We start from the raw sequence: 27009 nt of genomic DNA, 5'->3' as shown, positions 1-27009 counted from the left end.
GTGCAGATACAACGCGAGTTATAGCTATTAAAATGAGAACCAGTTATTACCTTTAAAAAGAAACACGGTTTTGCGGTCATTTTTCAATCTGGTGTCCAAACCCGTCACCGGAAAATTCAGGAGTTTTAGTATGTTGTTGTATACATCTTTTGAAAGGTATGTGCAAAATTTTAGCTTATGATTTTTTTCTGTGTTTATATTTAAGAACACTAATCGGAAGAAGAAGAATTTTAGGGGGTTTTAAAAAGAAATCCCACTATTACTTCCCCCATGTGCAGTAAATTGGTAAGTGTAATGCATGGTCTGCAAGTCTAATCCTTTGTTATTCAAATGAAGTAAAAGTAATATCAATAGTGCAGATAGAACATGATTTATAGCTATTAAAGTGAGGACCTGCTGTTACTTTAAAAGAAACGGTTTCGTGGCCACTTTCCAATATGGCGGGCAAACCCGTCACCGCATTTTTCAGATATAAACCTTCCCAAAGATATCTGCAAAATTTCAGCTTGTTATAATTGTTTTTCCGGGTTAATGTACATATTGGCTGGACTAATTGGCAACAATTAAAGTTTTATTGCTTGAAACTAAGAGGATAAATGCTGTCTAATATATATTAAGTACAACAATTAGTACATTGGGGAAGTTATTTTCTTTTAGTTCCTAGTGAACGCTACATTCTTACCAGTGTAACTTACCTCATAAGCTGCCACCAGGGCCGCAACTAGGGGGGGGGAGCAGAGGGGGCACGTGCCCCGGGCGCGTGGTTGGAGGGGGCGCCGGAAAGAAGATATATCAATTGTTTTAAAAATCGCACTCTTTCCCTTAAGAACTTATTCTAGAGCTTAAAAGAAATCAAAAGTTTATATATATATATATATATATATATATATATATATATATATATATATATATATATATATATATATATATATATAGAGAGAGAGAGAGAGAGAGAGAGAGAGAGAGAGAGAGAGGGAGAGAGAGTCTCATCTATATAGGTGTAATGTCATACATTAAAAACCTAATATTGCATGCATTTGTTCCCTTTGGTGACCACAGAGAATCCGCCCCCTTTCCTTTTCCTACCACAAGGAGCTGTTTGTTTGTATAATTCCATTGAGAACAGCTCTGAAGTTTAAAACGCTGTTATCAATAGGGGCGGGGGCGAAAAGTTCCCGATTTTTGTTGCTTGCTGGTGGTTGAAGAGTTTAGCTCAGACGCGCCCCCTGTAATGTTACGCAATTGCTGTAATGTTTTTAAACTAGAGGGCAGTTTTGTGGCGGAAAAGATAATTTACACGCCTCGGTGTATTTAATTGTTTCTTGTAGGCCTACCAAGAGATTTTGCGAGTGAAGGCTGTATGAAGCTTTATCTATTAGTTTTGCTTGAGAGCTCTTCGAGGCATTTTGAATTGTTATCTATCAGTCCAACTTATGCTTTATTATGCTTTATTGTTAATTTCAATCATTTTTACATTAATCGTTTATAATGTATAATATTTACTATACATTAAATAATCTAAATATCTTGATCTATTTATTAATATTTTAGAAAGCAATTTCTTTCATATTTAATGAACTTTCTAGTTAATGCACTGCAAAGAGAGATGCTTTGCTCGAATCAGTTTTTTCTATCACTTGTGTCAGTGCACCTTAGAGGTGCACATATACAGATAGAGAAAGTATACAGAAAGGTGCCCAAAAGGTACAGAAAGTGCTCAAGTTCGAGAAGTACACATAACAATATAGTGTGGAGTTCTTGTGTGCTTCATTGTTGATGGAAAGTTTTCTTCTTTTCTCCACATCAAAGGATTACACCGAAAAATTTACAGAAATAAAAATAAGCTTTTCATTGTTGCATTGTTATGTTCTCAATGATTTTGGATCGTAAATATTGGTTTTAAAGACATTTCTCATCAGAATTGGCATTTTGTAAACTGATCAACACTCAAACTATAATGAAAAAACTTTGACGCTTTGGAACACCCGTGACATCAATAGTCTCGCGGGCTACAGATGTAGCTCATGAAACTTTCAAGCAGAATAACAATGAGTTCCTTTCGATTTTACGTTTGACCACACCCTAAACACGCAGAATGATATTTGATAGAAAGGTATACAGACATGGGCGTCTCTGGCGGGGGGACGGGGGGACGCGTCCCCCCCAATATTTTGAAACACGAAATATTCAATATTTTATTTTAATTTAATTTATTTAGATACTCACTAGTAGTTAGATCATTTCCTTTGATGTCCCCCCCAAATTTTACATGCCAGAGACGCCAATGTATACAGACACCCTTTGAGTTATCATCTCGAATTACTTTGCGGCAAGGAAAATAAAAACGCTGGGCTACAATGGTAGCCCGCGCGCGTATTGGAGGGTTAAAGTACTTAAAAATCGATATAACTGTTTTCATTAAGAATGTTATTTACAGTTGCAATCCATAAGTGATACTTTTCGACTAAACCTTGGGGGGGGGAGGGGGCGCCGAATTGTGTTTGCCCCGGGTGACAGAAGCCCTAGTTGCGGGCCTGGCTGCCACTGAACACAAATGAAGTTATGAGTCTTCAAAGGAACGTCATATCTACTACGTAACACTTCAAATCTTCACTGCATTTATCATTTTTGCTTTGTTATGTTTCGTAAACAAGCCAACAACACCGTGGAGTATAAGTTTGTAAACTTGGCCCTTTAGTACTACTATAATGCTACTTAATATATATGTGGGAAATTTAACTCATGTTCCTTACGCTGATATTTTTCCCTTGCGTAAGAACCGTGGGATGTGATAAGGGCAGCGAGGAGTCCTGATCAAGAATGAATATAAGAAAGAGTAGGGTGAGTCTAACAACTTCTCAAGGGATTCATGGATTGTAAATGAAATATAGGAGTTGATTAGTGTCTGTCTGAGACAGAAGATATCCACGAATGGCAACATTAAAGAAAAAATATATAAAGTTATGCTGGGTTGCGTTCGGAAGGAAGAATTACGTATTGAAAAGTCAAATACCAATTTAAGTATATCATGCCATTTTCAATGAATGTAATCTTCCTTTTTGGACATTTGGATCAGAGACGTGGATACTAACAATATTTAATATTTGTCGCTTCCAGACTATACCGCGAACCGTAAAAAGGTTGTACCTTAGAATTTTCTCACAAATATAGAAAAAGTGCCATATAGATCAGACAGGTATATATATAGCACATATAACATATAGCATAGATAAATATAACACATTACAAATAGTACATCGACTCACTCGTCCGACTCAACCGATTCCCTCACCCTCAGCCACCCCCACCCTAAGCCGCCCTTACCCTCAGTCGACTCCCTTAGCCATCATCACCCTCAGTCGTCGCCCTCACACTCACACTTACTTTCATGTACTAAATAAACAATAAATAAGGGTAAATAAGGTAATAAAAAAGCTCACTGGACATAAGTTCACCGGCAGAAAGCTCACCGGCTGTCTTATATTACCGGGGCGGACAAAAGCTCACCGATAGCAAATATAAGCTCCCTTGAAGGACTTGTAATAAAATTCACCGAATATTGAAATTTAGGTTTTGGCTACTTCCTAAGCGGAAAATGGAGCTACTATCTTATATGACTTATCAGAGGAGTTGCGTTGTATTAAACGTGGACAGACCTTGAGGAACTTCTAACAAAATGCCCTAGATATTAAAATCTAGCATTTGACTACAATTACAAATAGGCATAATAAGTCAGTATAAAGTAGAGCTACTAATGTCGTATAGCAGTTATCAGATATCAGAATAAATTAGGGATGTTGCAAGTTTAACGTGTTAAGCATGGGCGACAGTAGGCCTAATTTTCGCCTTGGAAATTTTGGAACCAAATTTTTCTTATAGGCCGGACAATTTATCACTGCATTAAAATAATTTCATGATTAGGCATTAATACTTACATGGTAGAATTTGCTCACTTAACAGGATTCTTGATTCTGGTTTGTGAATTATTATTTTTTTAAACGAATTCATCATACTCAGATGTATTTAGACCTTGCTTCTTAGTGCTGTCGTCGTGTATCCAGACCAACACTCAAAGAAATCTCTTTCGTATTTACTAACACTAATTTTTTTTCGTTCATAAGTTGTTATTTTGTTCTTAATAAATAAAATAAGAAAGAGATTCATTTGATGAGTATTGGTCTGCAAGTATAATGACCGTTTTAAGACTTGAACTCTGCTACATTCTTAATATTTTATTCTGATGTCTCATAACTCCTATATGACATTAGTCATATAGCCTACTTTCTATTCAAAAGGTAGGCCTACTAGTAATCAAAGCCCAGATTTAAATGCCTGGAGCATTTTAGTACAAGTTCCTCAAAGCCAACCCACGTTTAACACATTAAACCCTGCAACATTCTTATTATTTTAGTCTGATATCTGACAACTGATATATAGCATTACTAGCTCTATTTTCTACTGAATTAGGCCTACTACTAGTCAAAGTCTAGATTATAACACCTCTTCATACCCATCATACGTTTCTCTAAAGGGCTGCCGCGGTGGCTCAGTGGCAGAGCGTTCACCTCTGTTGTTTGGGGTCCCGGGTTCCATCCCAGCTCCCGCCAAGTGAATCTTGTGATGGACAAACACCGTTACGTGGGTTTCCTCGGGGTTCTCCCGTTTCCTCCCACTTTCATCACCGTCTCCTTTAGCCTAAAAGGCATAACCGTTGGACGTAAAACTCAAAGATTTCATTTCATTTCATTTTTTCTGACTTGATATCAGCCATAGTGGGAAAAACAACAAGGAGATACTCTTTCACCAAAATTTCGTTTACCAATATTTCTGTGCTGCAAAATTTCCTGCACCGAAAGTTTCAGCACAGGGGAGGGGGTTGGATTGTTTTCTTCAGTAAAAGAAAGTAGTATTTTTTTTTGTTTGTCCAAATCTGTTTTCAATTTATATTTTAGTATTCAAAATCTACTTCATATTAATATTCAAAGTCTGGTTTTCATTTTTGTCATAATTTCCGTTTGCCATTTTTCCTTTGCTTTTTTAAAAATTTTATCCAGGTTTATTTTCATTTGCAATTCAATTAGTTAACCTATAAATGTATTTAGCTATCATTATTGTACTCTTTATTGCATTAATTATCTTATAATATAATTATATTATTAGTGGTGAGCTTATGTCCGGGCAGCTTTTGTCCGCTTTCGCATTAACAAAGGTGAGCTTATGTCCGGTGAGCTTTTGAGATGGGCTTCACTCAGAAAGGCTTTTTTTTTTTAGAAATCGTGGACGTTTTTTGGGGGGCGGAGGCTTGAAGTTTATACGAATAGGAATTACTAACATTATTTACCAAAAAAAGAAAAAGAAAAGAAAAAGAAGGAAAAAGAAATCCTGCTATTTGGGTGGACTTCAGCCTGAAAGCCCCAAACCCTGTAAATCTGCCAATGATTATGGTTGAGATTATAATCTTGAACACAAAGAGCAACCAAGGGAAATAAATTCACGGAGATTTTTTTTCGTTCCTCATTTGACATTGTTATGGGATATATGGTTAACTATCAGAATGTGGTTCCTGTGCCGGTACCAGAAAATACATAATTTTCTTCAAAATATCGATAATTCATACAAAGTACTGATATCAGTACCAAATTCTAATATCAATATTTGTAGATTGCGTGCAGTTTTGTGCAGGAAATGAAATGTATAAATACTGAAGACAAAACATTGCACAGAAACATTATGTTCGTATGTATAACGTATTTTTTGTATGTGGCGCAAAGTATCCTCACCTATGGGGTTACTTTATACCAAATTTTGTATTTCAAGAAAATTATTACTACTGGCATCCCCTGCCTTCTAATTTTAGGTAAATTTCCTATTTAGGTAGATGCTGGAATAGATTTATTGTTGGAAAATAAATTACGAATGTTGGCAGATCCAGAAAAAAATAGTTTGAGATGGGTTTTACTCAGAAAGGCTTCGTTTTTTTTTTTTTTTAAGAGAAGAAATCGCTTGACTTTTGGGGGGGGGCTTGAAGCTTATGCGCATAGGAATTACTAACATTATTTTTTAAATGAAAGAAATCCTGCAATTTGGGTGGGCTTCAGCGTGAAAGCTCCAAACCCCGTAAATCTTCCAGTGATTACGGTTGAGATTATATTCTTGGACACAAAGAACAACCAAGGTAAATAAGTTCACAGGACGTTCCTCAGTTGACATTTTGTGGGATATATGGTAAACTATCAGAATTTGGTTCCTGTGTCGGTACCAGAAAATACATATTTTTCTTTACAAATAATCGATAATTCATACAAAGTACTTCCATAATTCTAATATCAATATTTGTAGATTGCGTGCAGTTTTGTGTAGGAAGAAGTGAAATACTGAAAGGAAAACATTGCACAGAAACAATATGTTTGCATGTTTAACTTTTTTTTTTTTTTTTTTGTATGTGGTGCAAAGTATCCTCACCTATCGGTTTACTTTGCACCAAAGTTTATATTCCAATAATCACGGTCATACTGAATGTTTACTAATGCACTTGCACTAATGTTTTCCTTTTATATCTAGCTATTATACGTATGTTTAAAATACAATGTTCTAAATCATTACGTTTATAAGCTGCATGTGATTTTCCTTAAAATTCCTTACATCTGGTGCAAAGTAACCACTCACGAAGCAGTACGCATTTCTTAGAAAAGCCGTTTGAATGAACATTCACTTTACGGTACCCGAAGAAAAGCTTTTATCTGTATCTATAACGCCTACAGGTAATATATGACTGGAACCCGGGACGGGCTTCTCGGAGGGCGGCAGTGAAACATTTCTCCGATTGTCTGAAGCTGACGCAAAATATTGTCGCCAGTGGGGAGGGGCGAATAACCTGGGGAGGGGCGAATAACCCTTCGTACTGTAATGACGCAGAAATTTCTTTGAATTTAATGCAGGTGTCTTCTGTGATGCGTAAAAATAATAACTTCTAGACACAAAAGTGACATTTGTATTCAAACTTTAAAAAGTGGGTCAAAAATTTTTCCACATAAGAAATATGTACCACATAGACCTATTGCAAAGGGTATTCTTGCTGGAATTTTTAACGAAATTCACTAAACTAATTTCGTGCAAATAACTAACTCATTTCCTTATATAAATCTTATACATCTACGAAATCGAAAGATGTAAAGGAATCTATTCAAATTTTATCTGAACATATTCATGGTAATATTAAGCGTGGGTTAGCCAATGATTTCAGTAAATAGTAGTAGGTATTATTTTGGAGGTGGGGATGACTACGAATTTTCACTCATCGGTTTTTAACTTAGAAATCGGTAAGCGCACTCAAAACTATGGAACTCATATTTTTCTTTCCAATTGCAGCCTCTTTACTACATGGTGGTGTATCAGAGCGGAATAAGTGTGTTAATTCTTCCTTTATATTTCCTGAGCTCCTAATGATACTCACGTCGGTGTTTCTTCCAGATACACTTCGCGGATGGGGTTGGGACAAAGTCCCCGGAACTAAGATAAATTATAAATTGCGAACATCTGTATCTATAACGTTGTTGTGAACGTTGTTTTAGGAAATAGTGTGCCAGTGCAGCCCTTAACATTTTGATGTCGCCCCCTCAAAATTTTCTTGAAGAAAGACTGATCCTACTAAAATAGGATATTTGTAAGTACTCATTCTCAATGTTGAGCTCCTCCGTGGCTAAGCGGTTAGCATACGCACCTTTGGCGTGGGAGACCCGGGTTCGATTCCCGGCGGGAGCTCATGTGGTTCGGATTCCACGTTAATCAGTAGGTCCACGTCTCATATAGCCTCGCTGCTGAACGGGACGTTAAACTCAAAATCAACTCAACTCATTCTCACTGTCATGTACATTCACAGATAAATTAGATAATTTCCATTTGCACACTCACTTTTATCCAAAATTTTGAATTGTTTTACTCCTCGAAGTTAATTTGCTTACGGCAGATAAAGCTTTGAGATTCCTAATCAACACCAGGCTGAAAATTAGGTGTTTTTTAAAAAAATATTTCTCATCACATGAGGGGAAATCTCAAAGAAGGCAAATCTCATAACTGTTTTACCTTTTAATTTGCAGCCTCTATTATATTTCCTACGTGCGAGAAATGTTTCATCTACTTCCACAATTGTTCGGAATTTTCCTATTTGGATATTTTTAAAAAGCCATTTTTAAAAAGAGCAATTTCTTGACTTGGACTCTTGGAGAAAGGGGACGGAGTGTTCTAGAACTTTGCTGCTTTTAGTTTCGTGCTATACCTAGGTAGAGCCATGTAATTATTACACTGTGATAAAATAATGAATTCAGCCCTTTTTGTTCTAATTTGGTACTATTTTTCAGCCCATTCCAGACCTAGTACTGTGGCAACACTTTTCTCGTGTGAATGTTTTGATTTCTCGTGGCTACAGCAGATCGATGTGGTGATCCACAATTTATTTCGTCTCTTTTTTCCTTTGTTCTTTTATCGTCTATTATATTGTTTACAGGCTTATCAGTTAGCTTGCGAGAAAGTGTTGTAGTCGAAGATTGAAATACAGGTAGAAATGATATTAAACAATAAATAAAATAATTATAATTGAAACAAATTTTTGCGTTGTATTCAGAAAACTAAGGGCTCTTTACTAAATTGCGGTTCTGAAATTAAAATATCGCAATCATTCGTTAATACATACCGTACCGTGCATGTTGGTTCTCAGTCTTCGTACAACTTGGAATCGTTTAACATGAGTTTTACGGGAAGAAAAAGGGACATCATTTCGAGTAAACCGAAGAAACTAATTTTATACGTTTCGAATAAACTTGGGTTCAGGATAAATTTGGCTCCAACTTAGGGCTTTTTAAAAATATTTTGATATGGGTCGTTCAGAGCACAAGGATCCAAGTCCATTTTCAAAAAGGTTCATTTTTACTCAGCAAACATAGTATCTTCGTAGCGAAGAGTCCGAAATAAATGAACCAAAAGCCACGTGAAAAGCTGTAGTGTGGGCTAGAGTTTCATAGGACAACCGGTAGACAAAGGCGTTTCTAGAACGGGGGAACAGGAGGACTAATTTCCTTCTCCCTGCTCATAAATTTAAGATATTGGGTACGCTGCAGATTGAGAATGATTAATAAGTCCAGTTCCAAATGTCATAGTCAATTATGCATAATTACATTAAATAAATGCAGGGTGTGTCAAAAAGAATACACCGACGGAAAACGTCATATATTCGCAACCAAGAATCCGAAAAGACTAGGTGTCAAGGTGGAATCTAGAGCTTTTATATGACTACAGCTAGAGAGGGACGTCCGTTTAGAGGTCATCCGCCCTCCTAACGCCTACCCTGAATTTCAAATTGTGGGAAGTAATGCAGATTTAGAAACCTTTTGCTGAGCAAAGTCCAACAGAACAAAATTAAAGTCCTTACATGGAATAAATACGGAGTTTGATCACTTAAAATCCATTTCCATTGACTGCAAGGGGGTATAGGCTTATATTACTCTTTTGTATTTTTTTTTTCTTTTTGAGCCAAGGATTCCAAAGGAGGCTCTACTTACGAGTTTCGGGCCTGCTTAAAATTCTGGAAATTGTGGCTAAGCAACTTTCCAGTTTTGATCATCTATATTTCCTCCGTATTTATTCGGTGTAAGGATTTCAAACTTGTTCTGTTGGACTTTGCTTATCTAAAAGTTTCTAAATCTGCCTTACTACCCCCAAACTCTGAAGTTGAGAGTGGAGGTGGTCGCGGCTGCCCTCCTGCCCCCACTGGCGCCCCTGTCTAGCGGCCGTCATATGGAACTAGCTCACGTCCTTTCACGTGGTTTCAGTTTCATTTATTTCGTACTTTTGACTGCTAAGATATTACATTTTGAAATAGCGTTCATTTGCTGAGCAAAACTGAACATTATTGAAACTAGACTTGGATTCATTGTGCTCTGAATGTCCCAAATATTGTTTTTCTTCAATACAATTATTGATTTAAACAACAACCAATATACAGAATTGCAGAAAATATTCTAAAGTTAGCACAACATGAAGTGTGCTTGAAGCATCACTTTTCGAAAATGTATTATTTTAAAATAATTTTATTACCATCAATATTCCGAAATAGCAATCAAAGCTTTGCAACTACAATTTCACCCGGCTCCAGGTAATCAATTGAGTAAAAATTATGTACATGTGTGCAAAATTTTAATAATAATACAATTATTTCAACCAAACACCGTAAAAAATGTCATATTAAATCCAATGGTCATTCGAAAGTCCATTGCAAACCACTGGTGTTACACAAATTAAATTAGGTTATGAAAAAATCAAAGGTGCGTTATCAGTTATAGCTTACGGAAATACAAATTCAGCATTTTGAATCCGAAACGGACACTCAAAAGTCATTTCCAAACCCGCTGATGCTACAAAAACGAAATTTGATATGTTAAGGTGCATTATCAGTGTACTACGAAAATATTTAATCTTTTGTCGATAATCATCTTGAACAACAAGTGGCCAATAAAAATTCATTAAAAGAACTATATAAAAGCCAGTTTTAGTCAAACGATTTTATTTCTGTTACCAATGTTGCATTAATCAGTATATACAGAATGAATCTGGTTGAGAGTAAAGAGTAAAAAGTATTAAGAAATAAGTTATTACACGATTTTGAAATATGTTTTAAACTGTTCAAAATGTGTAAAACATGTTTTTTTTTCGTTCTTGTTTTAAAACACCTATAAAACATTTTGCACATCTTTTTCATGTTTTAAACATATGTTTTGTTACTTTTTTTTTAAAAAAAAATATTTTTATCAACCCTGATGCCTACTACACAAAACTCGATAAATTTACTGGTATCTCCTTTTTTGTACTGAAAAATACTATTTTCGAGCATCTATCTCGGAGAGCAGAAACATATTATATTTAAGTTTTATCATTGAATGCCACAGCAGTAGATAGAAATACTCTTTCCAAATTGGATGCTTTGGCCCGGTAAGGGGTGTCACTTCAAACGATTGTCTTCATCATCGAAACTTATAGTTTAATCTGGAGTAGAAACTTATTTTAGGATCTAGTCTCCATGATTTCTACCCGAAATACGAAGATGATTATGTAGAAAATTATTGAGTTTTAATAAGTCCTTCTTCTTCATTTGCGTATTAAGTTTATCTCATTTCTTCTTTCTTATAACATTTCAATGTATTTTTGTCTTCAAAGAAAAGTAAAAACATCAAACTTAAATGTTTAATAATAATCAATTCATAAGAACTAGCAATGCCTTTAAATAATATAAACTTATCTCCAAACGAAATTCTTTTTCTTTGTACAGAAGAAGTGATGTGATCACCAGTGGGAAGTCATCTGATTTAAATTCCAAATTAATATAGAGTTTCACCTTTCATAAACCTCGTTAAACTTAATCAATCAACTTAGCTTTATTAAGCTGAACGATCGTAATTTATGCATCCACTGTAAACGTTTATTTACAGATAATTCTCTTGAAAATGATTTGAATTATATTGACCAAATTTAGCGCGATCATAGTGATCGTTCATGTGGTTTCAAAATTAATTGGATACAAGTCCCATTTAAGGGGTGTATGTCAATTTGATGCGTTGTCGCCATTATTATTTAACTTTGTGCTGGAATACGCCATAAGGAAAATCAAAGATAGCAACCAGGGCCTAGAGTTGAACGGCATTCACCAGGTTATGGCATATGCTGATGATGTAAATTTAATAGGGGATGATAGGAGAACAGTAGAAATAAATGCAGAGATCTTATTAAACGCTTGCAGGGACATGGGTTTATAAGTAAATGCAGAGAAAACTAAATACATGGAAGTGCGTCGGGACCGTAATACGGCAAATTGTGGAGGCGTTAAAATATTAAATAATACTTTTGATAAAGTGGATACTTTCAAATATTTAGGATCAATATTAACAGACGAAAATCATATTCACGAAGAAATTAAATGTCGACTAAAAGCAGGGAATTCGTGTTACTATTCGGTTCAAAATCTCTTGTCGTCGCGAATTCTGTCGAGGAATTTGAAGCTTAAAGTATATAAAACGATAATCATGCCTGTTGTTCTGTATGGTTGTGAACCATGGTCGCTTACTCTGAGGGAAGAACATAGAATGAAAGTATTTGAGAACAGGATCCTGAGAAGAATATTCGGACCCAACAGGAACGAGAATGGGGAATGGCGGAAGCTTCATAACGAGGAACTACATAGTTTATACGGTTTACCCAACATTGTTAGGGTCGTCAAATCTAGGAGGCTTAGGTGGGCAGGTCATGTGCTAGAATGGAAGAAAGTAGAAACGCTTTCAAAGTCTTAACTGGTAGACCCATAGGAAAACGACCATTAGGAAGACCTAGGCGCAGATGGGAGGACAATATTAAGATGGATCTCGCAGAGATAGGAATACAAAGTAGAAACTGGATGCAATTAGCTAAGGATAGAAGTCAGTGGAGAGCTTTTGTGAACGCGACACTGAACCTCCGGGTTCCATAGGCCATAGAGTTAGTTAGTTAGTTAGTTTTATGTCAATTTGACACCGAATAATTTGCACCAAATTTCCTTATACCGGAAAATGTGCCACCTCCATTCTGAACAATTTGCCGAATTTAGGTAATTTTGCCACCAAAATATTAGCATGTAGGTAATTTCATTACCGGAAATTTTTACACAGTAATTTCATCATCGATAAATTTATCACCATAGGCACGTATTACTATATATAGGCACGTTTTAAATAGAGAATGGAAGAAAATAGCCACTGAAATGGGAATGTCAGATAAGTTATTTATTTGAAAATTATACTGTAGCTTAGTATTATACTTACAAGGCAGTGGCGGTCGCAGGGAGGGAGCTTTCGGACTGAAATCCATAAATTGTAGAAGTTTTAAAGAAAAAAAAAACAAGCTACTGTTAATCATATCTATGCTTTAAAACTCCACGCCCCCTCCCCAAATTCCGAGGTTAATAAAAGGAGTTTCTTCTAAATTCGTTATTGATATAAGGTAAAGAAATACATGTAAAGACAGGCACATATCCATAGGGAGGAAACGTCGAATAATGGAATTGCAGTGCCGAAACTTCATTTGCTGCAGTTAATACCCCCTCCACCTCGAAACCTGAACATATACTTGATTTATTTATTAAATTTTACTGGGAAACGATTTCTATCCTGAGTGCTGAAAGAGGGCATTTTCTTCACAGAAAATTGAATAAAAGGTAAAAATCTTTGATTTAGAATATTGATAGAGATGAACAAGAGATGATACTCAAATATTTTTGCGAAAGAAGAGACGAGACTTTAGCATTTTTCATGTCTCGCGTCCCTCTCTATTTATAAACTGTTTGGTCCTTTCAATTTCAAAATGTGGTTTCGCAGTGATTTTTAAGCACTCACGGAATAATTTCACATGTGTCACAGCAATGTTCCTTCTTAAACTGAGAACGTAACAGCGAGGGTGCAACCTCTTCGCTATGTGCGCACTTCATCCATCGCGACATAAACATCGAGGTAGCGACCGCGACCTAAACCTCGACTTCGATCGCGAGATATCTTCGGCATGTCCCTACCCTTAGACCATCCATGGGAAATTGTTCCACCAACTAACGTATAACATAATAGTAACAAATTTTGAGCGAGGCATGTAATTTCAGTAATTTCTGTTAATATTCGGCACGAGACCAAGACTTTCCAGATTGAGCTTGGTCTTGTCTTAGCATGTCTCGAAATTAGTGATGAGCAAATGCAAGACCAAGACCAAGACCCAGGTGGTCTTGGTCTTGGTGTTGCACACCCCGTCTTGGTCTTGGTCTTGCATTCGAACTCTCGGTCTTGATCTTGGTCTTGATCTTGCACACCCAGTCTTGGTCTTGCTCTTGCTGGTCTTGCTTTTGAGACAACTTATGCTCTTCATAGGTAAATTTTACTCTGGATATAAGGGGCAATACATTCTACAATGCGCCAATAGTAACGGAAATACAATGTATGTTTCTAATTGTAATATAGTTTACCTTCTTGTAAGTATGATGAAAGTGTATGTACAACATAGGCGATTGCCTTCTTTTTTTAATGTGTGCCCACAGCACAAACTTTGTATTTTTTAAATATATTTAACAGATCCAATACTCTACTGGTTCCCAAACTGGGCAAGCTACCTTGAGACGCATGAAAGAAAATCAAGACGGCACAGATTACTGAAATACCATGAATTGCAAAATTATTTTTACACTCTAATGGCATCAGATTTTTTTTTTCAACCACGATTAGTCTCTCTTTGTATTCAACAAAGTCCCAATTAAATATTGAGATATTGCTTTACTGATTCCAATATGCACTCTAAAGGGCAGAAACATGGACATTACGCAAAAGCGATTAAAAACATTGTAGGCTTTCGAAACGTGGGCATGGAGGAAAAGGGAGAGAATCATCTGGGTTGAAGGGAGAATGAATGAGAAGGTGTTAGAAATAGTAACAGTAGGTGAGAAAAGAAGAATTTTAGATGTAATTAAGAGGAGGGAGAGGAACTGGTAGGGACATTGGCTGAGGAGGAACGTGCTATGAGGAAAGTGCTAGAGGAGGAAAGAGAAGGAGGGGGCAAAGGAGACTGTAGTTGAAGGAAGGTATTAAAACAAAATTGCTACATCAAAGTGAAGAGACTAGCTGAGAATCGTTGTACATCTAAGCTTCTCAGTTGCAGCAAGGACCTGATAAATAATGACAGAATAGCTATGATGATGGTGGCGGTGATATGTTTACCAATATTGGCCAAAAAGAGAGAAAAAAATAAAAAAAATAAAAATTATAATTAAACTCCTTAATATTTTAGAATAGTTTGAGTGAAAACTGAAAATGACTCAACTGTCTACGCCTTTTAAGTAAACTCAATTTATATAGGGTGCGGCAGCCTTCATAGCGTAATTTGACTTGCGTAGTACAATCACGTACTGCATGAATGCGCGCCAGCTCGTGCCGCATTCGTGTACTAATAGTGTGACAGTGATATGGAGCGGTGGAGTGCACAGCATCGTGCCTTTGCTGTTGAAAGTTATTTCAAGAATAACGACTCTGTTATTGCTACCCAGCGTCTATTTCGGCAACATTTCAACTTGGGACGTCCTGGGAAAGTTCCAGATGGACAGACCATTGTGAGGTGGGTACGTGCATTTCGAACAGCAGGTTCTGTTTGCAATGGCAAATCGGGAAGAAGTGAAAGAACTGTGCGGATACCAGAAGCCGAGACCATTGTGAGGTGGGTACGTGCATTTCGAACAACAGGTTCTGTTTGCAATGGCAAATCGGGAAGAAGTGAAAGAACTGTGCGGATACCAGAAGCCGAGGAAAATGTTCGTGCTGCAATATTTCGTAGCCCAAAAACATCTGCTCGTCGTCATTAGCAACGCTCATTCAGGAGAATATTGCACGAAAGTCTCCATTTTCACCCATATAAGCTGCAGATTGTTCAGGAAATTAGGCCTCGCGATTGGGTTTCACGAGAAACATTCTGCTTAACCATGCGTGATCTCCTTCGCCAAAATGCACAAATGTTGCACACCATCCTGATGACAAATGAAGCTCACTTCGAGTTATGTGGTTCAGTGAATAAACAGAATATGCGTTATTGGATTGACGTAAACCCGCATGAAGTGCACATCAAGTCCTTGCACAGTTCTCGTGTCACAGTGTGGTGTGGAGTTGCTTCCTTTGGGATTATTGGCCCTTACTTCCTTGAGGATAACTGCGGTGTTGCTGTAACTGTCACCAGTGAACGCTACCTAAAGATGCTGAAAGACTTCGTTCATCCCCAATTAGGTGTGGTCGATGTGGATGTGGAACAATTATCGTATCAACAAGACAGAGCGACCTCACATGCACCCAGAATTTGCATGGATTTCTTGCGACAGACATTTCCAGGTAGAGTAATTTCCTTTTTGGTGACATTTCCTGGCCGCCTCGCTCACCTGATCTTTCACGTGCAGACTTTTTCCTTTGGGGCTACCTGAAGCAAGAAGTTTTCCAAACACGTTGTATCACCATTCCTGAGTTGAAGGATCGCATCAGAACTGCCGTCAGCAATGTCCCAGGGAATACGTTCCGCCGAGTTATGGAAAGCTTCCAACACAGCCTGGATGAATGTGTTGTGTAGAGACATTTGACAGGAGTCATATTCAAAAAGTTATCCACGCAATGGACAATGACTTACACATTAGTAAATGGCATACCTTTAACTATTAATTGACATAAAAGGTAATAAATAAATTTCAGTTACTGCCTGATGCTGTGTTTTTAATATCCTACTATGAACGCTGCAGCACCCTTTATAAATACTTTTGACCAGTGGCGTATATAGGTGGGCTATCGGGCTCAAGCCCCCCCAAAATAAGTTTATTATATGCGCAATTTCATTTAAAATTTTGTAGGAACTCAAAAGGAAAAATATAAGTACTTATTCTTGTGTTGTGCATAGGCCCTCGGAACAAAATCCTAAATACGCCACTGCTTTTGACCTATATTAAAAATCCAAAATAACGGCATCAAACTCCAAGTTATTTGAAATAACTGTACAAAATCACTCTTACTTATGAATATGGATTAGTTATTATTGTATAATGTTATATCGTTCAATCCTCGATGTGCAGTATACCAAAGGAAGCTAAAAGTTATACTGATAAACAATTAGGGTCTATTTAATGTATAAGCATCCACCCATGAAATGAAACTTACGGTCATATGCAGTAAGTTTTTTTAATGTCATGAAAATTTTATTTCGATATTAATTTTATGAGCACACATTAAAAATTTCCAACGGGTGCTTGAGCCTCGGAGCTAAGGCTATATATCTATGTAGTCGGCACTTTTGGTGTACGGAATTACCCTGTTCAATATTACATTTCTCTGGAAGGACACCACTAATATGTTTTAAATGAAATGAAATATCTAGTTTAATGTCCCACGTTTATGCACCGAGGCTAAGGGAGACGGCGATGATGAGAAATGAATGAAATGGTGGAATGAAGAAAATAGAGGGAAACGGGAAAACCCCGAGAATTAAAATCCAAGATGTTAAACATCAATGCTTTTGTTTCGAAGCTAACTGATCAGTGCTGAATAAGAAATACTTTTTCAGTTTCGCATTCAGTTCCTTACTGAACGTTTGTGGCATTTCATCAGCGGACTGCTTGAAGCAAAGCAACTGAAGGGTGAAAATCAAATCCCTCTTTTGCTATATTCATCTCAGGACGAGCCGACAAACTTTACTAGCTCGAAGGTCAAAAGTTTAAATTTACTCCAGATAACACACACATGTAGAATAGTGTCAGATTTCCCGATAAGCAATTATCATTGTTTAAAATGCAGGAATGCATCATAATCCAGCACCAATGACTCATTTCTTTGTGTGTGACAAGCTTTGATTACAATGACACCTGTGTAGCTTGAAATAACTAGAGAAAACGCGAACAACCGATTCAGAAAACGACATATTATAGCTATGCTACAGGGGTAGATCTACTCACAGGATTGCATAAATTACTGGGAACATATTCACTAAACTGACATTTTTACTGAAGCCAAGAAATTCAAGTGAAAGATGTAATGATTTTCCCCCTTTTGATATTCTATTTAAAAAAATCAAGTAGTACCGGTACTTGTGCAAGACTCTTGCGCCAGAGTCTTGGTCTTGGTCTTGGTCTTGCACCCCTTGGTCTTGGTCTTGATGTTGCATGCAAGATTCTTGCACAAACTGCATGACCAAGACTCTTGCGCTCATCACTACTCGAAATACAATATACAACTATCTGTATCGTTCACGGTTTTGTTTCGGACTCTCGACTAAGGCTCGATATGTTGAATCTCGGTCTCGTTTCGATTTACTAAAGTCTGTCTCGAACTCGGTGCCGTCTCGAAATTTCAAGACGAGAAACAAGATACTTGGAGTAGTGTCGCTCTCGGTATCATCCCTAGAGTATGTTGTGTGTATGTTCAAGCATAATTCTGGAACGCTAGGAGCAATTTCAATCGAGTTTCATACACATATGACATACGATCAGAAAAGAATATTGTAGGGATAAGACATCTCCAGTCCCCATAGCGGCGGACAGGAGTGACATGTAAAAATAATCGAGAACGACCTATATTTATGTCGAATCCACATTTTTAAGTCTCTAAGCTGATTGGTGAGAACCCAGATGACATTCAAGGTCAAGTTTAGTCTAATAGAACAATAGATCTTCGTACAACCTTATGATAACTTTTACAGATAAAATAGAACTATTGAACCTACCAGAAAATTTTGAAAACAAATAAATTTTTCTTCAAATATACATTTCGAATATTTTGAATAAACCTCTTATTCTTCCGTGTATACAGTTCAAAGACTAAACCATATTCGATTTGCTCATTAAACAAAAAGTATAAAAAAATCAAATTTCTTAATTTAACGTCCCACCATTATGGTCTTTCGGTTGAATGAGATAAATGGTTAATTAAAGTGAATGATGATGAAAAATTAAACTTTCTACTCTCCTACCGGGAATCAAACCTGGAAACACGTACAATAAAGGAAATACGCGCCAGCCACTACCCCAGCAGATTGGACTGCTTACTGCAATTGTTCGGAGCATCCCTTTGAGTACCAAGGTTATATGATACGGCGACCTTCAATTTAAGGTAGAGTCGTAAGCAACGTAATACAATCAAATTTCAAGGCTCTTCTCATCAGGACTTGAACCCTGGACACGGTGTAAGGAAGACGCATATGGATGATTGTAAATATTTTGCCGTAATTTAAAAGTAAATTATGAGTATTCATGTAGTTTTTGGCCAAGAAGAAAAGAAAGGTTGTATGTTGTATGCTGTTGTAGGTTTATTCATTGTTTATAGCAGTTTCAAATTCTAATATATATATATATATATATATGTATATATGTATATATATATCTTCCACTGAACTTTAGCTACATACATTAATTCATACTATCCTTCGATATGGACAAGAAAACCATGTGTAAAAATGCTGCTGCTCTGTGACAATAGATAGCAATTTCCAAGAATTGTCTCACTTCGTTCCATGCAGTGTTCCTTCAACCGTAAAATACAAGAATCATTTGATCTCTTCATCTTTAGAAACGATTGGAGAATTTTGGAAATGTTACGTCTAATTTAGAGCTTAGAAAGTGTCAAGCTCGTTTGAACCCGCGAAAGTCAAGTGAGATCGAGCCACGAAATACATATTGTCAACTGAATGCCAAAACCGAAAATGTGCTACATTTGACTTTGAGTTACAAGCATTTTAATATCCAACTTACCCCGAAAAAACAGTATATGGACTTAGAATATATGTTTTAGGAATTGACAATAACTTCTAATTAATATACTCATATTTCACAAATGTAACTTTGATATGGGAATCTGTGTGCCCCAAATAACATGAAACTGCACTTAAGTGAAAATAGCAAAATTTGCACATCCGCGGTTTAGGCATTGAAACGAATAATGATAACTAAATCTTAATATAAAGTTAGTCTATTTTCAATGTAAATACTACCAACTTTCAAGAAAATAAATTTAAGTTAATTTACAGAAGTGTCACTACATTTGTAGAACAGTAACATACGGAAAGGCTACGACAGGGAAAATGACACTACCATGACTGGTCGCATACCAATTTTAGAAGTTTCCGTTATCATCGTTAATATCTAGTTATAATCCATTAATAGAATCTTCTGTCTGTGTCCATATGTTATATCGCGTACGTCGGGATACCAATCTCTTCCAAAATAATAAATTAATGAACTTACTACTTTTCATTCATTGTATAACTTTCTGCAATATGAAACATGAGCCTTCACGTTAAAGTAGAATCTGAACCACATGAGCTCCCAACGTCAAATCGATCCTGGGTCTCCTGCGCCAAAGACACGTAAGCAAACCCTTTCCTGCATTTCCGTTCCAACTCTCCATCCATGAACTTGAATCATAACTTATGACAATCTATGTTCTGACCAAATTTGGTAGTAATTCCTCAAGGAGTTCTTGAATTATTTCTTTCGAACTGACAAACACACAGAGTAAATATGAAATGATGGTAAACCAAGCTCCTTAAATACGAAATGAAATTTGTTAGTTTAACGTTAAACGGCTATGCCCTTTAGCCTAAAGGAGATGGGCAACTACGGCAAATGAATAATGGTAAAATTAAGTCCTTGTGTTCTCTCGCCGAGAGTTGAACCTGAGACCCTGTGCACCACTGATGCACACGCTAACCACTAGACTAGCGATGAGGAGGGTTAGAAAATAAATAGCAGTAGTTTGAGTTGTATTAGTTAAAGTTAAACTAACCGTTAATTTTATTTTTATATGGGAGTGGCAAAACATGATATGTACTGTACATTTAAACAGGCAACCAAATTTCAAACTTATGAATTGAATTTAAATACTTTAAGTTCAGTGGTGAAAATTATATATATATATATATATATATATATATATATATATATATATATATATATATATATATATATATATATATATAAACAGGTTGTCCAATATACAATGCAACCCGGAGTTTGGGATAGTAGAACTTTTGCACCTGAAGCGATATACAAATAATGATTATACCAAAATGAAGCTTTGTTCATGCACATATTTTTAAACTAGGAAGCAACGATGGAAGTGCACTAGGAACCACACAGTGTTACCAGATGTAGCTGAAGGTGTAAATCAACTTTTTTTTTTTTGCAAAACATGTAAATTGACTCATAACTCATACCTATGAATGTTTTGTCGTTAATTTTCAATTTGTTTAGTTAAATTAGCTTGGAAACAACCGAGCAGAAAAGATAATTTTTCATTTCCACCGATAACTAATCGTATGAGGCCTCTGTAAGGGGGAACTAGGGAAATGTAGTTTTCATAAATTAACACTCTGAATTCGCAAGATTGCTGATGTTTGAGTGCATCAAAAGGTGTCTTAAGGACGTCTCTACATTATGAAATACCTGAAAAGAACGAAAAAGAAACTTTGAAATTACCATGATATAAATTTTACTTACATGCACCCTGCAACACTGCTATTCATTTCTGTGGGGCTACTTAAAGCAAAGTATACGAGAACAATTCTCGAACTATACAAGACCTGGAAACGAACATTACTTCTACTCTTCGTAAAGTTGCTGCCAACATGGTAAAACGTGTGAACCAGTGTTTGAATCAAAACAGGGGGTACTTTCAGCATCTGCTAAAGAACTGATATCTCATTGCGCGGTAGTAGCAGTATTGTCGGATGCATGAAAGTAAAAGTTTTATCATGGTAATTTCAAAGTTTCTTTTTCATTCTTTTTAGGAACTGCATAAGGTCCTAAAAAGAATGCACTGAAACATCAGCTATGTTGCCAATTCAGACTGTTATTTTATGAAAACTACGATGTTCCTAGTTCCTCCTTACAGAGGCCCCATCCGATTAGTTATCGGTGGAAGTAAAAAAATCTCTTTTTCTGCTCTATAGTTTCTAAACTACTCCAACTAAACAAAATGAAAATTAACGACAGAACATCCATACGTATGAGTTATGAGTCAATTTTCATGTTTTGCAAAAAAGTTGATTTACATCTTCGGCTACATCTTGTAACACTGTGTGGTTCCTAGTGTACTTCAATCGTCGCTTCCTAGTTTAAAAGATATGTGCATGAACAAAGCTTTATTTTGGTATTACCATTATTTGTGTATCGCTTCAGGTTCAAAAGTTCTACTATCCCAAGCTTCGGGTTGCATTGTATGGACACTCTGTATATATATATATATATATACATATATATATATATATATATATATATATATATATATATATATATATATATATATATATATATATATATATATATATATATATATATATACGTATATATATATATATATATATATATATATATATATATATGTATATATATATATATATATAGGGGTAAACGTGCTGGGGTTTCCATCCCCCACTTCTAAAAAATTAAAATGGGTAGAGATTGGTAGGAGGACAGCGTGACGTCATGCCGCTACGTACTGTCCCCCTACCTTTTCAGACAAAAAGAGTGTGTTCTCCGCATGAGTAAGAAACTATCCCAAGAAACAGTGTGTGATTCTAACGACTGTAAAAATGTTTATAACCTGTTTTAAGTCAGATATAAGTTAAATGCTATGTTTCTGTTTTGTTACATAAAATACGCTGTTATCTTTTCTATCTATATGACCACCCGAAAAAATCCTAGAGTGTGGGGAAAGTGAAAATGTTCTTTAGGGAGGTAACAGTTTTTGTCACAGGAAATATCCCTTTCACCTTCCCCTTCAATTCGTACACCGGATCAGCCGATGTTTTATGACCTAACTACGTCACTCTGTGCCAACCAGGTTGCTACTCTATTTGAAGTTCACAAGAAAGTGCTATTTCAATCATTTTCCAAAGAAATAACTTTCAAACATATTTCAGGAATTCATTCTGGTGATGGGGATTTTTGCTAACCCTCACTCACCCTCACCCTCAATCAATTCCTTCACCCTCACCCTCCGTCACCCTCAATCGGCTCCCTCACCCTCAGCCACCCTCACCCTCAGCCACCCTCACCCTCAGCCATCCTCACACTCAATCGACACCCTCACCCTCACCTTCAATCGACACCCTCACCCTCAGTCACCCTCACCCTCAATCGACTCCCTCACCCTCAATCGACAACTCAATTTACCTTTACGCAAGGAATATGCAGATTACCTTTTTCATTTCTTTAGCGCCTAAGTACTTTATTTTAGTTGTGTGAGGGCATGTTCGTTAATAATTCGTTAATGTGAGTAATTTTATACATTTTACTTTCATAATGATTTAGGAACTCTTCGCTCATTTGTCAACTTTTTTTTTTCACGAAATGACCCAGAACTCATCACGAGGAAGTGGTTCGAGTTTCATCCACATCCTACTCAACTCTCCTACCAATTAGGGTGAGCTAAATTATGTTGAAACACCGTGTGCGTGGGTCTTCTCAGGGTTCTCCCGTTTCCTCCCACTTTCTTCATTCCACCATTTCATTCCTCTCTCATTATCACCGTCTCCTTTAGCCTAACCGGCATAATCGTGGGACGTGAAACTCACAAATTTCATTTCATTTCATTTCAAATTATGTTGATTTAGTCAAAACTGTTATCTTAAATTCAGATTTTTAAATTAAATTTTGGCATTGTGAGTCTTGAGAGCAAAGTTTCTCTAATGTAGCTATCTCTGGTTTCTAGTCCACACACTTTTCCTATAATCTCCGTAACAATTTGATACCTTTCGACTTCCTTATCTTTATCTTTACAAGGAATATACAGATTTGTTTTGTTTTTACTTCTATAGCGTTTAAATACTTTATTTTAGTTGTGTGAAGGCATGTTTGTTAACAATTCATAATGATTTATTAGCTCTTGGCTCATTTGTCAATGTTTCATTTTTTTTCATGAAATGGCCCAGAACTTATCTCGAGGAAGTGGCTACAATTCGAGTTCAACCCACATCCTACTCAACCCTCCTACCAATTACGGTGTGCTAAATTAGGTTGACTTAGTCACGGACGATGTCTTAAATTCAGATTTTTAATCGCATTTTTTTCATTGTGAGTCTTGAGAGCAAATTTGCTCTAATGTTGCCGTCTCTGTTTTCTTGTCCTTACACTTTTCTTGCAGACTATGTGACAAGTTTGACACATCTTTCAACTTCCTGAGTATGACCTGGAAAATGGAAGACATCAAACTCGTGGAAGACATCTGTCAGCGTGTGTGTGTGTGTGTGATGACAGCTTCCCTTGATGACAGCTTTCACTCTCGCAGGCATACTTTCAATCAGGTACTGGAAGATTTCTTGGGGAATGGCAGCCCATTCTTCACGGAGTGCTGAACTGAGGGGAGGTATTCTATAGGATTCAAATCAGGACTCTGTGCAGGCCAGTCCATTACAGGGATATTATGGTCGTGTAACCACTCCGACACAGGCTGTGCAGTATGAACAGGTGCTCGATCGTGTTGAAAGATGCAATCGCCATCCCCAAATTGCTCTTCAACAGTGGGAAAGAAGAAGGTGCTTAAAACATCAATGTAGGCCTGCGCTGAGAGGATGCCACGTAAAACAAGGGGTGCAAGCCCCCTTAAAGAAAAACACGAATACACCATAACACCACCACCTACAAATTTCACTGTTGCCACTACACACGCTGACAGATGACGTTCATCGGGCATTGGCCATACCCACACTCTGCCATCGGATCGCCACATTGTGTACCGTGATTCCGTGATTCATCACTCCACACAACGTTTTTCCACTGTTCAATCGACCAATGTTTACGCTCATTACGCCAAGCGAGGCGTCGTTTGGCATTGACCTTCGTGATGTGTGGCTTATGAGCAGCCGCTCGACCATGAAATCCAGGTTTTCTCATCTCACACGTAACTGTCATAGTACTTGGAGTGGATCCTGATGCAGTTTGGAATTCCTGTATGATGGTCTGGATAGATATCTGGCTATTACACTTTACGATCCTGTTCAACTGTCGGCGGTCTCTGTCAGTCAACAGACGAGGTCGGCCTGTACGCTTTTCTGCAGTCCTTGTCCCTTCACGTTTCCACTTCACTGCCACATCAGACACAGTACACCTAGATATGTTTAGGGGTGTGGAAATCTCGCGTACAGACTTCTGACACAAGTGACACCCTATCACCTGACCACGTTCGAAGTCCATGAGTTCCGCGGAGCGCCCCATTCTGCTTTCTTACGATGTCTAATGGCTACTGAGGTCACTGATAACAAGTACCTGGCAATAGGTGGCAGCACAATGCACCTAATATGTTTTTGGGGGTGTGCGGATACTTTTAATCACATAGTGTGTATATATAAATACACATTTATTCATGATTTTACCCTGGGAAAATATTTTTCTCACTGAGTTGAGGAGGAGAGATTGCGAAAATTTTTTAAATGGATTGTAAAAATGTAAATTATATTTAATTATGAATGATTACTTTAGTACACAGGTTGATTTATAATTTTAAGCAGGGTGGTTGAGACGGAAAGAGCGAAAGTTTTTTTTTTCTTTATGCTGCAACTTTTATACTTTAAAGGCAAAATGACGTCATTGTTTATAATTCTTAATATAAGTAGGGAGTACAGGATGCTTTTATAAGTGTCAACTAGGTTTCAAACAGGTTCAACTTTCATTTGATTCCCGGGTGGGGGTTGAACCCGGGAGAGGGCACGGCACACTGATTGCATGACTCGTTATGCAAAACTTTCAGTAGGCAGCTAGCTAGACAAACATTGCAGTGACGATTGTTCGGGTATCACCCAGTGGGGATCCAGAAAGGGGGCGCAAGGCTCGCGCTCCTCTCCATGAGGAGTAAAATATATAAATTAGTCCCTAAAAAAGGGCTTGTTCAAAGGCCGAGAATAAAAACTTTTGAAATGTTTCTCAAAAGGAAGATTCTGAATGTATTTTCCACTCATTGCAGATAATGAGTGCGTTTGCAGTTCATTTTAATCCTGGATTCCCTAGTGTTGAACAACATGACTTTCCTCAATGCCGCCTCGAGAAGGGCGGACATAAATACAGGTGTATGTATTATGAAGCACTACAGTCCACATTTTTAGCGAACAAAATATCGAAAAATGTCCCAAGTTTATTTTGCAGACCTGTGTCACATCTCAAAAGTTCGTGGATCCGCCGCCGGTTTCGGCTGTTGCCAATTAACTGCTAATAGTCATAGCGTACCTTTTGAAATGTTTTCAAACGTTGTTTACATAAGGAACAGTTTTCCACCTTCATTTTTCTTCGTCCTTGCACCCTTTTACTGTGCGACCTGGAGCAACTGCTGCACTCGTTCCATTGTAATTACGCCACTGTCCCTCCCCCAAATTACGAGGCTTAATTTGATTTAAACAACATCGGATGTGCCATTGTTTGTCTCAAAGACCCAGAAACCTATGGATTCGTCACCAATATCGTTCATTTTCGATCATTTTTATATATTCCTTCCACCAAACTGCGGGACTCAATTGGGATTTAAACGGCATGGGAAACGTCATTGTTCATTTCAGCGATCCCAAAAAACTATGGATGTGACGCTAATATCGTCAATTTCGGTCATTTTTAAATATATACTCCCCATCCCCTGCCTTGTACCGTCAAAGTGAAATGAAGAAAGTACTCTCAGGCCCGAAGCTTATCCATATTGAAAATTTGATCGATATCGGCCGGGTGATTCAAGAGTTATTAAGTTACAAAGGTAGTCACTTTAATTGTTGTATATTTTTTCCATCTCCTCTCTCCTTTCCTAAGTTGTACCGCCAAAGTAAGGTAAGAAAAAACATTCTAGGTTCGAATCTCATCTAGGTTACAAGTTTGATCGAGATCGGTCTCGTGGTTCAAGATTAATCAAGTTTTATTTATTTTTATATACCCCCTTTTCCCCTCGCTACGTTTTACTGTCAAAGTGAAATGATAGAAACACTCCCATGCCCGAACCTCGTCTATTTTGAAAATTTGATCGAGATCGCTCAGGTTGTTCAATTATTCCTAAGTAAAAACAGTCACCTTCACTGATATATATTATGCAATATATATATATATAGGGCCGGGTTTAGGAGGGCTGCAAAGGTGCACTCTCACCCCCTTGGTTGTAAATATACACCAACTGAAATGAGAAGCTAGCAGTTAAAATAGAAACACTTTCCGAAAATATCTGCAGTCATGTTTCCGTTTGGGATTAAATCAAAGGGAAGTTTTGGAAAAATCAATAGTTTAAGTCAATTTTCTAAAGTATTCACCGAGAACAGACACAGCATTTCCAGGACATCTCCTCATTTACATCAGAGATGGCGAAAGTCATTTAAAGAATTCCAATTCAATTCAAATGTACTGGTAGTTATGTCTTCACCCGCCCTCAGAAAATCCTGGATTCGACAATATATATATAGTCTTTTACAAAAAATAGCACC

This window comes from Thermobia domestica, chromosome 11 (genome assembly GCF_964235325.1).
Source record: "Thermobia domestica chromosome 11, izTheDome1.hap1.1, whole genome shotgun sequence".
NCBI classification, from domain to species: domain Eukaryota; kingdom Metazoa; phylum Arthropoda; class Insecta; order Zygentoma; family Lepismatidae; genus Thermobia; species Thermobia domestica.
Note: the sequence above shows the minus strand (reverse complement) of the source record.